The sequence below is a fragment of the Gopherus flavomarginatus genome, chromosome 1 (genome assembly GCF_025201925.1).
Source record: "Gopherus flavomarginatus isolate rGopFla2 chromosome 1, rGopFla2.mat.asm, whole genome shotgun sequence".
NCBI classification, from domain to species: Eukaryota; Metazoa; Chordata; order Testudines; family Testudinidae; genus Gopherus; species Gopherus flavomarginatus.
Window position 1 is genome coordinate 329,462,186 of NC_066617.1, and position 12,675 is coordinate 329,474,860.

General features: G+C 44.5%; 1 protein-coding gene across 2 annotated transcripts in view; it reads left to right on the forward strand.

Moving 5' to 3' along the window:
* The first annotated feature begins 3,170 nt into the window (after positions 1–3,170).
* SPATA13 (spermatogenesis associated 13) overlaps positions 3,171–12,675 on the forward strand; it is a 266,452-nt gene continuing 256,947 nt past the window's right edge. For both annotated transcript variants that reach the window (XM_050937148.1, XM_050937150.1), the window contains exon 1: positions 3,171–3,206. The gene's annotated coding sequence lies outside the window, so the exon portion shown is untranslated. The remainder of the gene's footprint in view (positions 3,207–12,675) is intronic.

Consider the following 12,675-nt stretch of genomic DNA (forward strand, 5'->3'; position numbering starts at 1 on the left):
AATATTAACCACAATGAAACCATATTTTAAGATCTTGACTTTAGCAAAGCTTTTGATATGATCTCCCACAGTATTCTTGCTAGGAATTTAAAGTATGGATTGGATGAATGGACTATAAAGTGGATAGAAAGCTGGCTAGATCGTTGGGCTCAATGGGTAGTGATCAATTGCTCGATAACTAGTTGGCAGCTGGTATCAAGTGGAGTGCCCCGGGGTTGTCCTGGGGTCAGTTTTGTTCAACATCTTCATTAATGATCTGGATGATGGGATGGATTGCACCCTCAGCAAGTTAGCGGATGACACTAAGCTGGGGATGGGGGAAGGAAGAGATATATATGCTGGAGGGTAGGGATAGGCTCCAGAATGACCTAGACAAATTGGAGGATTGGGCCAAAAGAAATCTGATGAGGTTCAAGGACAAGTGCAGAGTCCTGCACTTAGGACGAAAGAATCCATGCACTGCTACAGGCTGGGGACCAACTGGCTAAGTAGCAGTTATGCAGAAAAGGACCTGGGGATTACAGTGGATGAGAAGCTGAATATGAGTCAACAGTATGTCCTTGTTGCCAAGAAGGCTAACTGCATATTAGGATGCATTAGTAGGAGCATTGCCAGCAGATCGAGGGAAATGATTATTCCCCTTTATTCGGCACTGGTGAGGCCACATCTGGAATACTGCATCCAGTTTTGGGTCTCCCATTACAGAAAGGATGTGGACAAATAGGAGAGAGTCTAGTGGAGGGCAACGAAAATGATTAGGGGGTTGGGGCACATGACTTCTGAGGAGAGGCTGAGGGAACTGGGCTTATTTAGTCTGCAGAATAGAAGAGTGAGGGGGGATTTGATAGCAGCCTTCAACTACGTGAAGGGGGGTTCCAAAGAGGATGGAGCTCGGCTGTTCTCAGTGGTGGCAGATGACAAAACAAGGAGCGATGGCTGCAAGTTGCAGTGGGGGAGGTCTAGGTTGGATATTAGGAAAAACTTTTTCACTAGGAGGGTGATGAAGCACTGGAATGGGTTATCTAGGGAAGTAGTGAATCTCCATCCTTAATGGTTTTTAAGGCCTGGCTTGACAAAGCCCTGGCTAGGATGATTTAGTTGGGGTTGGTCCTGCTTTGAGCAGGGGGTTGGACAAGATGATGTTCTGAGGTCTCTTCCAACCCTAATCTTCTATGAGTCTATGATCTCATGGCGGGCACCTTGCCAGCATCCTTCTAATTGACACTGAACTGATTCTTGAGCTCTTTCTCCTCTCATTCAATTATCTGAGAACATTGCAGAAATGTCCCCCCTTTTTTTTAAAGCAATCCTAACTTGAGGTTAAACTTCTAACACCAGTTCCCCCAGTGATTTTTCTCTCTGCTGTCACTGCCTGCCTGCCAGCCAGCATGACTCCAAAAATTCAACAAACCCCATTCAGTCACTCCCGTATTTGGGGCAACATTCATTTCTCACAGAAATGCTTAAATTTTTGGTGAAGTTTTCTGATATAAACCTTTTGAAAGTTAGGAAAAACTTAGAGTGGCAGTGATGTCAGGAAACCCAAACCTTTCTTACATAACCATTAATTAGGCCCTTGGAATCAGAAATACAGCTTCAAAGTAACTTTTAAGCATTTCTCAGATGAGTTTGGTTTCTGACAGCAGCCTAGCCAACTTGACTGTGCTGCTTCAGCTGCTGGCTGAATTTTAGACAGTTGCTCACAAACAATGCTTTAATGTGCTGCTATTTTTCATTTTACAAACAATTAAAGATAGTGAGCCAAAATTTACCCTCTCCTCTACTGAAATCAAAAGAGTTATACTGTGGTTGCATATGGCACATCGCTTTAAGAGTCATTTTATTAAATGCTAGAATAAAAGCTAAAATCAAAACCTTCAGGGTAGAAGAATTAGGCTGGGTAAAATTACGATTGAGAATTTTGTAACTGTTTTTGTACTGGAAAAATGCATTTATATGAAAAATTGGAGACTTTTATTTTAATTTCTCACCACATACCCCAAACAGAACTTCACTTGAGTTTGAATAGTAATATTTTGCACTTACACTGCTTCTTTCATCAGAGGATCGCAAAGCAATTTACAAACTTTCCTTAATTAATCCTCAGCACCCGTTTGAGGAGAGTAAGTGCTATACAGACAATCAAACTTAGATACAAAGAGGTTAAGACCAACATTCTGAAAAGAGTTATATTTTTTGGATCCCTCTGTTTTTTTGGGTACCCACTGTAAGCCACCCAGAAACCAAGGCACTCCAGCTTAATGGATTATCTTAAACATTGGGCCTAACTGACTTAACTAAGGTCTCACAGGAAGGACGGTGTTAAAAGTGGCCTCCAATTTTGGGCTCCTCTGTTTTTGTGGCCTGCTTTAGACAACTTACATCTGATTTTCAGAAGTGCTAAGCACTCACAATTCCACAATTAGTGGAGTCACTAACTAGGAGCTGCAGGTGCTCAGCATCTCTGCAATCAAGCTCAAGGCAGCTCAAACTGGGTTCACAAAACCAGAGGCCACTTTTGAAAATTTGGCTGCAGAGGCCCAATGTTTTCTTTGTGCTGAACATCCTTAATTCCCACTGAACTCAATAGGAGTTGTGGGTTCTCAGTACCTCACAGGATTGAATCACTGAGTCACATTTATCAGTGGCAGAATTAGCAAAATAATGCAAGAGACCTGCACTAACTTCCCGAGAACACTGACGGCCTGGTTATTTCTAACTTCCAAATTCTGCATTTAGGCTTGCAAATGTATGTTTTTACCTGCTAATGTGCTGACTTGAGCATTCAGGCATGTGATCTGAATATCCTATTTAGGCATCAGCTGGGACTCGGTTTATACACAGTACTAGGCTGTGAGAGGAATTGAAAATGGAAGGGGTGGACACCCCAACTCTTGGGACTCTAAAATTAGCCTGGACAAAGGGAACAATCCTGCACTGGCAGCAGATGGACTAGGTGACTTAATAGGCCTCTGTCTTCCTTAACTTCTGTGATTAAGTTATAAGTGGCCATCTTTAATGTAGAATTTTCCTTGTAAAAACCTGCTATTCAGGCCACATAGAGATTTTTCTGGGATTAAGTGGTTCTAGCTGAGACATTCTGCTTTAGTTAATGCATTCTCTCCCCACTTCTATGTATTGACCTGTTTCTTTCTTCTGTCTCTTCCCAGAGTTTGTCTGTGAGAGCTGTCATCACTCCCAACTTGGTAAGAACAGATCATTTTTTCCCATGTGATACTTGTTCCTGCTGCCTTGACAAAAACTTGCTTTTATTGAGCTTGGAGATATGCAAAATGTTTCTTGAGAGTGATGAATTCACTCAAACTGGCATTTCTGTCCTTAAGAGCCTTTTCAAAATGCAGATTAGAACCTAGGCCAATGGAAACAGAAATTTTAGAACATATGTTAATTTCACAAATCTGAAATGGAGGCACTGAATGCTGCGCAGTCAGTCAGGCTTGTGTTAATGTGCATTCTCAGAGGACTTGTATCACTAGCTTAGAGCAGCTCGAGAGGAAAAGCAAATCTGTTCTCTAACATTAGATGCAAAGCTAACTCCCAGCTCTATCCACTTCTCCATGAGGTTTCTAGTTAATGTTTGTTAACACAGTCAACGCTTTTTTAAAAAAAATTGCATCCAAATCATTTATGTAGGAGCTGAAATGTTTTTTACAGTGTAAGTATGTAACTCACATGGTAACAGAACTTAACAGAAAACTCTGAGGGAAGCCCTGTGACCCCAGGCTTTTTCAAGCGACATTAGTGTTTGTTTTTGTATACTATGCATGTGGGTTTATGTCAGGGTTCTGCAACCTCTGGTACGCGGCTCGCCAGGGTAAGCACCCTGGCGGGCTGGGCCAGTTTGTTTACTGCTGTGTTGGCAGGTTTGGCCGATCCGCGGTTCGCTGTCCCAGGTCAATGGGGATGGCGGGAAGCCGCGGACAGCACATTTCTCAACCCGCACTGCTTCCTGCAGCCCCATTGGCCTGGGACGGCGAACTACGGATTGGCCAAACCTATCAGCACGGCAGGTAAACAAACTGGCCCAGCCCGCCAGGGTTCTTACCGTGCCAGAGGTTGCCGACCCCTGGTTTATGTGAATCATTTACACTGAACAGCTAACAAATCATCAGTAGCTGAATTGTCAATATTAGGTGATTGTTGTATCTGACCTTTATATAGACACATGCTCAAATAGTAGTGTACACAAAAGCCCTTTTTAAAGTTACTGGGCGTGAAAACGTGATCCAGTAGCCAAGTAAATGAAGGTGCAGGAGGCTTATTGTTCCACTGCAACAGCTTCAGAGTTTGTAGGGGTGAAGCTCATTTTTAACCCTGTGTGTCTCTGTTATGTGTGGCTTTTGAATAAAGCTCCCCAAAAAACCCCACCCTCTTGTGTCCCCGCTGCTGATCTAGGGATGCTAGCAGTGCCCATTGTTTTTGACATCGTTCTGATTTTAATTGGATCAGTCCTGCATCCTACAAACCTCATTTACAAGACAATTAAGAAGTCTTATTTTTCTATCATACCTCACAACTTTACTTTCTTGCCGTGACACTGCTTCAACGGCTGGAGTTGACTCTATGTTGGGGCAACCAGTATAAAGGACTAATGAGAGGACCAACTGTTATCAGGCAAAACAAATGTGCTGCAGCCCAAAAGACTCTGAGAAAGAGTCCCTTCTTGGGGGAGGGATAGCTCAGTGGCTTGAGCATTGGCCTGCTAAACCCACAGTTATGAGTTCAATCCTTGAGGGGGCCACTTAGGGATCTGGGGCAAAAATTGGTACTGCTAGTGAAGGCAGGGGGTTGGACTCAATGACCTTTCAAGGTCCCTTCCAGTTCTAGGAGATTGGTACATCTCCAATTCATATTATTTTATTTATATAGGGGTCCTTCCCCTCTTGGAGATGCTAAACCATTTAGGGGATCTCTGCGGATGTAACTCTAACTTAAGTTAGTGCAAGTGAGCAGAATCAGGCCTTGTTTTGGCTAGACAACAAAATGTACCGTGACACCCTAACACCCCAATATTCACCACTGTCATGTAATTAGGATATGTTTTGTACAAAGTATGTCTTGTGAGGTATTGTTCTAAAAGTCTTGATCTGCTAGACATTAATATCTCATTGGATTGTATGTGTTATCATCATATGTGAAGTTTGGCTATGTATATGTTACTGAAACACGTTGTGAAAGCACCCACAAACAGCCTTTCAGGTACACCAGTAAAAAGCCTAAACAATGTTAATGGCTTATTGAGGAAAGGCACACAAGCACCAGGATTACCCCAGGAACTGTGTACAATAGAAACCTCTCAGAGATAGCACCACACAGTGGGGACTGTTTGACTCAGGTCACAGCAAAAGAGCTTTCCAGCAAGTGGGAAGAAGATATTAAAAGGGGGACAATGACATGGGGGAGGGGAGGGACTCACTCTCCCTGCAACAACACACCTGGAAACACCTGAGGGGCAAGGACTGAATGGTGGGAAGTGATAGACCCAGGCTAGATGGATCTTTAATTTGTGTATGAAAACCTGGGAAAGCCAAGGCAACTTGTCTCTTATGAGTCTGCCAGTCTGTTTATCACTCAAGGTGAGAATTTGCTAATTTATATCCTACCTATCTAGTGTGTTAAGCTCAGTTTGCAGTTTTTGTTTACTTACTAAGGTAAACTGCTTTGATCTGTTGGCTATCCGTTATAATCGCTTAAAATCTACCTCTTGTACTTTAATACATTTTGTTTTTGTTTTAAACCCAGTTTGTGTAATTCATAACTAGTAGTGGGAAAGCTGTGCATCTCTCTCTCCACACTGAGGGAGAGGGCGAATTTCAAGTAGCTCACGCTGTACGGTTCTCTGTCCAGCACAAGACAATACTATTTTGGGTTTACTCTCTAGAGGATGAGTGCACTTGAGTGCTGGGCAATTCCTTAGCTGAAAGCCTTCCCATGCAGCAATGATTTCAGTGTCTGTGTCTTTCAGTAGCTGTGTGTGTGTGTGTGTGTGTGTGCGCGCACGTGCGCTAGAGGAGGCTTGAGGGCCTAGCTTAGCAGGACAGGGTGAGAGAGCCCAGGCTGGTGGAATAGGTAGGCTCAGTGGTACCCCAGTACATCAGGTGGCACCCCAAAAGGGGGGGCAATCCATCACAATACCATCTTGTTTTTATTGAGTCTGGCCCTGCCTGGACATGACATATATTAATGACACGTGATTGTCTTGCATTGGAAACTTCATATCTGTGGGGTAATGTGCCTCATAGTGAAAACTGTTACAGATACCACCGAGTCCAGCATGGCACAACGCTGGAGGAAAGACTCAGCATGCACAGTAGAAAGGAGCAAACACTCACCACATAGAATTAGGGGACCTTGACCGCTGTGAAATTATTAATTTTTTTAGTCACATGAGCTGGTCAATGCTGGCGTGGCGTGAGCTGCAAGGTGTGGCTTAAAGTGGTACATGTATGAATGTACCATTCAGCTATATTTGGGATAGCGTCTTTCAGCCAAGCTGTATCCCCATGTGCTGTGCCAGGGGACTTACGTAATAGTTACAGAGAGGTTAGGAGGCATAGGAGAAGAAATGCTTTCTGATCTAGCTCCTCAGGGAAAGGTAATTCCACTTTGTGGAGGATTTTGAAATAGTTTCATTATGCTTTGGAATGAAAACAAAACATTTCAAAACTCTCCATGAAAGGGACAGGCCTGGCTGATGGCCATGGAGCCATAGACCTTGGGAGTGAGGATCCAAGTCTTGAACCTGGATCCATGGGTCTTCAGGTAACCCTTGTATCCTAGCCACTATCTGGCAGTTTGTGAATAACTGCTGGGCTGAATGGCCAATGCAACCTACCAGCGGCACCACCCACAGCAGTCCTGACCGGAGCAGCACCCAGTCCCATTGATTGGTTGGCCTGTGCTATTTAAGCCAGAAAGAGGCACAGGAAGTTGTCTGTGCAACTGGGTGAATTCCTGGCTGGCTGCTATGTTGGACCCTGTTCTCTCACCTGACTCCTGAACCCTGCTTATCTGACTTGTCCCTGGGTCCTGTTGTGTTACTGATCCCTGCTCCTGTTCTCTGATTCCCACTCTGACCCTTTGCCCTGGCATTTGGGTGCTGACCCTCAGTTCTGTCTCCCAGCACCTGACTCCTGCTCAGACTCCGAGGTCAGAACGCCCATGTCACGGTCCCTAACACTGGGCTGATGAGGAGCTGGGAGATTGGAAGCTGGTGCTCTCAGATCTTCCAGATTCCTGGCTCCCCTTCATCATGCCAGGAGGAGCCTGGCAGTTCTGCTTCATGGCAGCCCACCAGGTGAGCAACAGAAAAGGCTGGAAACAGAAACAGGCTCTCAGCTCCCCATCAGCCCACCAAGTGAGCTGCCTATTGAGGCAGGCAGGCAGGCATCTGCGTCAACCCTGCATGCTTTCCCTCAGACGTCCATTAAAAGTCAGCCATCTTGATTGTGATGAATTGGCATTCTTTGATGGAAAACCAGTCTGAGAGGGAATTCCAACCAGCTCTATTTTCTGATGAGATTTGAAAACAGATGGTGGCTTGAAAAGGCAGAGAGGCTGTTCCAGTTGATAAGGAGTTATAGGGGAGAAGGCTCTTACCCCAGCAGCAATGAGATTGTGCCTGTCTTCTACTCCTGAGTTTCATAGCTCCACTCAAGTGGATAACCCTGTAATGTGGGTTAGGGATACCAGGAAGAACTGAGCTGCTACCTGAATGGTCTGCAGTTTCCCACCTCATGAGCATCAAAGGTAGCTTGCAGCTGGAGAGCAGAGTTTGGCTCTCTGCTGTGTGGACAGGAAGAGTGGCCCTATTCATACAGATGGCTGACCTGTGCCAGCATGCCTGGAGCCATACAGTTTCGGTTACAGCTACCTCGCCCATGCCTAGGTCAAATCTTCCCTCCCAGCGTGGCTGACAGCCCAGAGGAGGTGTGCAGTGTAATTGCAGCTGTCAGTTCCAGGATATTAAGAGAGACAAATGTGTGAGGCAATATCTTGTATTGGACCAACTTCTGTTGGTGAGAGAGAGGCCAGCTTTCAGTCTACACAGAGTTCTTCTTCAGGCCTGGAAAAGGCACTCCAGCATCTGTGGAACTTGCAGGAATGACTGTTCACAGCTGGCTTGCATTTAATTCATGCTGATACTTCCCCATTGTGCGGCCAAGGGTGATAGTGAATAAAAGTTCAGCTCCTCTCCCCTGGAAAGATTTTGGGCAACTACAGCAAGTTTTTGGCACTTTCATTCTACAGCTAAAATCTATGGGGATATTTTGATCTTACATTTGTATTCACCTGTAGCTCTCTGTTCCCTCCCAATGCATGGAGCTGCAGTTAGAATGTCTTAGGGCTTGTCTACATCACAAAGTTGCAGCGCTGGTGAGGGGGTTACAGTGCTGCAACTTAGGAGGTGTACACATCTGCAGGGCATCACCAGCGCTGCAACTCCCTGTTTGCAGCGCTGGCCGTACTCCCGTTTTGTCTCGGGTGTAGAGGATCCAGCACTGGTGATCCAGCGCTGGTAATCAAGTGTAGACACTTACCAGCACTTTTCTTGACCTCCGTGGAATAAGCAGGTATCCCAGCATACCTGAGGAAGCCTCTGGTAATCAAGCAGGTCTCCTTCCCCGGTTTTGCTCTCGCGTTCCCCGAACCCCCGTGCAAGCAGGTCTCCTTCCCTGCGGTTTGCTCTCGCGTTCCCCGAACCCCGAGCAAGCAGGTCTCCTTCCCTGCGGTTTGCAGGGGGGTTCGGGGAACGCGAGAGCAAACCGCGGAGAAGCTGGTCTCCTTCCCTGGTTTGCTCTCGCGTTCCCCGAACCCCCCTTGAAGCCGCCCAACAGCGCTGCAGTGTGGCCACATCTAACACCACTTGCAGCGCTGGTTGCTGTAAGTGTGGCCACTCTGCAGCGCTGGCCCTATACAGCTGTACTAATACAGCTGTAACAACCAGCGCTGCAAAATTGTAGATGTAGACATACCCTTAGAGACTGGAGGCAGCAAACAATGCTGAGTCTCTCCTCTGTGTCTCCTCTTCCTGTCTTTTCAAGGGAACTAGAGAAGAGAGGTTTCAGTCTAGCCTCTCTCTTCCCCTTTCAGCCTGTGATTTGCAGCCAGCAGAGCTTTCAAAGAGTAAGGTCAAAAGAGAGTCTCAAAATAGACTACGGGGATTTGTCACCTTACACCACCCTCACCTTTTCCCTTGAAAATTACATACAAGAGCAGTGTGATAACTGCTGGCTACAGACAGCTCGCCAGCACTTAACTTTTCTTAGTGTGAGCTAATTGCAAAGTGCACAGATATCAGGCTCTCACACTTCAACTACTTTAATAAAAGCCACTCATTGCCTTCCCTTGAACATACAGGCTCTAGAAACTTTCAATATAGACAGCACAAAGATCCAGAAAGGTTTTTCTCCAGAGCTATTCTAGTCCCTCCCAAAGGCCTGCAGTCCCTCCTGGATGTGACCTTGGATCTCCTATGTGGGAGCAGATGGTAAGCAGGTGTCTGACACAAGGGACAACTGGGTCTTCGAAGTTTTGCCCCTTCCAGTGATCTTCAGAGTAGTGATAGAGGAGCAGCAATGCTTGGGAAGGGGGCAGAGGCAAAAGGAGAGCTGGCTCCAGGGCCGTCCTTAGGCATAGGCAACATAGGCAGCTGTGTAGGGCACCTGAAAATTTGGGGCACCACTGGGTCTTAGTGTCCACCGCTTGTTTTCCTATCCCTGTTCTGACCCTTCCTGCAGGCTCCCACAGATGGCTGCTCTAGCCTGGTGAGTCTTCCTTGGGAGGGAATCTAGTAGTTAAAAGTGAAAAAACCTCCAGCCTGCCAGACCTATTAGCACAACATTGAAACTGTTAAAGAGACATTCAAGGGGTAATAAAGCCATTTAACAGGCATTCGCCAACCCCAAGGCATATACTGACAGGTTTCAGAGTGGTAGTCCTGTTAGTCTGTATCAGCAAAAACAAAGACTAACAAATTATTTGGGCATAAGCTTTTGTGGACTAGAACCCATTTCATGAGATGTCCACTAAAGCTTATGCCCAAATAAATTTTTATACTGTCAGTTTCTGACTTTACTGACAAAAACAGTTGTGCATTAATGTAATATTTACACAGAACATGTCAGTCTACAGGACCTTAGTTTAAAATTTGCTTTAAAAATATTTCATTAGTGAGCTGGTGAAGATTATAAAATCACATTTCTAAAAAAATGCTTGCATAGAGTTGTGTGGATCTTCAGACATAGTTTTTTAAATAAATCCTTCAAAAGACCTCCCTTATCTAAAATACACATTTTAATTACTATAGTTAAAAAAAAAGTGCTTCCAAGTCTTCCTGTCCTTTCTGTCCATCCCTTCACCACCACTCCCCACTGAAGAGAGCCCTTAAAGGGACAACAGCCCTTCCCTTCCAGATAGCTGGACAAAGAGTTCCCTTTCTTTACTTCTGACTATCCGACAAACTAGTTTTAAAAGAACCCTCCAGCAAAATCAGTACCTTAGTAAGACAAAATCCTTGTTATACCTAAAATCTTTGGAAACATATTTTTTTAAAGTTGGTGAAATTTCATAACCATGCCTCTTGTTATGGAGATCACACAAAGTAAATTACTGTTCCCTTTTTCTAAAAGCAATGAACATTGTTATGAACACACTAAACCTCTCTGATTAATTTAAAGAATGTCTTTGTTTCAGTGAGTTAAATATGTAGTAATCTGGAATGCTGGCTTAAGATTTGAGTACATTTAAAATATAAATTCAACTTAGAAATACTGATGAAGAAAATGTAAAACAGAGAAGAGCTGCATCATGTATTCCATTATATGTAATGTTGTATTCAGCAGGACAGCTGACTCACCCTTACTATGAAGTTTTTGCAAATAAATCTCTGACAAACTTCAGGGCATATCAAAAAACCTGTGACTGACATTTTTTATTCCCAAATTTTAGTGCTTTTAATTAGGTACTTTCTTCATGTCCATTCTGCATGAGGGAGAGTGCATGGAAGTCTCTGCGGGGAACTGTGACTCTCTGCCACCATGAGGCTGGCTGGGCATCTCATTATCCTTTGCTGTCAAGTCCCTCCTCCCCCTCCTCCACCAGGCTGTGAGCTTGGGATGCCATCTGGCATAGGGGCACCAGTTTAATAATACTGCGTAGGGCCCCATAAATCCTAAGGACGGCCATGGCTGGCTCTTAAAAGAGCTTTAAGGGTTGATATCAGGGGCTGCAGTGGAAGAACAGCAGTGGTGCAGTGTAGCAGGTTTTAAACAATTGTGTCAGCTAGTGAGAAAGATCCAGGGGAGGACTGGGGTGCGTGTTGGCATCTGGAAAAGGTTTGTGGTGCTAGACGAGCTGGTGGTTGGATAGTCTTAGATGCAATTAGATCAGGATCTTCTCTGTGTGCTGATGCATTGACAAGTGTGCTGAGCTACAGAGGAGCAGTATCTGCTCTGTATTTTCTAGCTCACTTCCCTACCCCCTTGAGACGCACAAACCAAACAACATTATCATCACCTATAAATGCTTAGACCAGGGGTCAGCAACCTTTCAGAAGTGGTGTGCCGAGTCTTCATTTATTCACTCTAATTTAAGGTTTCGCATGCCGGTAATACGTTTTAAAGTTTTTAGAAGGTTTCTTTCTATAAGTCTATAATATATAACTAAACTATTGTTGTATGTAAAGTAAATAAGTTTTTTAAAATGTTTAAGAAGCTTCATTTAAAATTAAATTAGAATGCAGAGCCCCCCGGACCGGTGGCCAGGACCTGGGCCGTGTGAATGCCACTGAAAATCAGCTTGCGTGCCGCCTTTGGCACACGTGCCATAGGTTGCCTACCCCTGGCTTAGATGCTAGGAACATGTCAGAAAATGTAACTAATGGATAACCTGCTTAGAAATTTCCTGGACTTGACTAGAATATTCAAAGGAACATAATGAGGTTTTCAGTTGGAAAATAGCACTACACAACAGACCCATTTCTGTTTAAAAGGAAAAAGTTAAAATTGCAAATGTTAAACCTGGTTTGGAGAAAGGAGAGGAATTATTTGTAGAAATAAATGGTTAGAATTTCCCATTGTTGCAGCTCAGGTTATGTGAAACAAATGTGTTTTGACTTTCTAATTCTCCATAGGGTCAGAGTAATCTTTCTAACACACACATTGTCATTTCCTTGAACTAAATTCAGCTACTAGTAGCATGGTTAACCTTTTCAGGACATTATATCAGCTGTAATTTATTTCTTGTTTCAGACTAAAGTTTTTCTGACAGGCAGCTTTGTTCATATATAATACAGAAGGGGAAGAAGGAGAATCTTGTAGATAATGCACTGGACTGGGACACAGAAGATGGGGATTAAGTTCTGTCTGCCACAGATTTCTTATGTGAGTTTGAGCAAGTCACTTTGGCCTCAATGCACGAAAGGAGTTAGGTGCCAATTGTCCCTGTTTTAGACATCAATGTCCTTGTTTCGGCACCACTGCAATGCACCAATCCTCCTCCCTCTGCCCCCACACCCCCTAACCCTGCAGGTGCCTAAACTCATTCAGCATCTAAATGGGGGGTTTTCAGTAAAAATTCCCTAGGCACCTATGTTTCAGTCTCTGGGCATGCACTCTGCTGCCTCTCTCTGGATGTCCTGGTGCCTATCTCCTG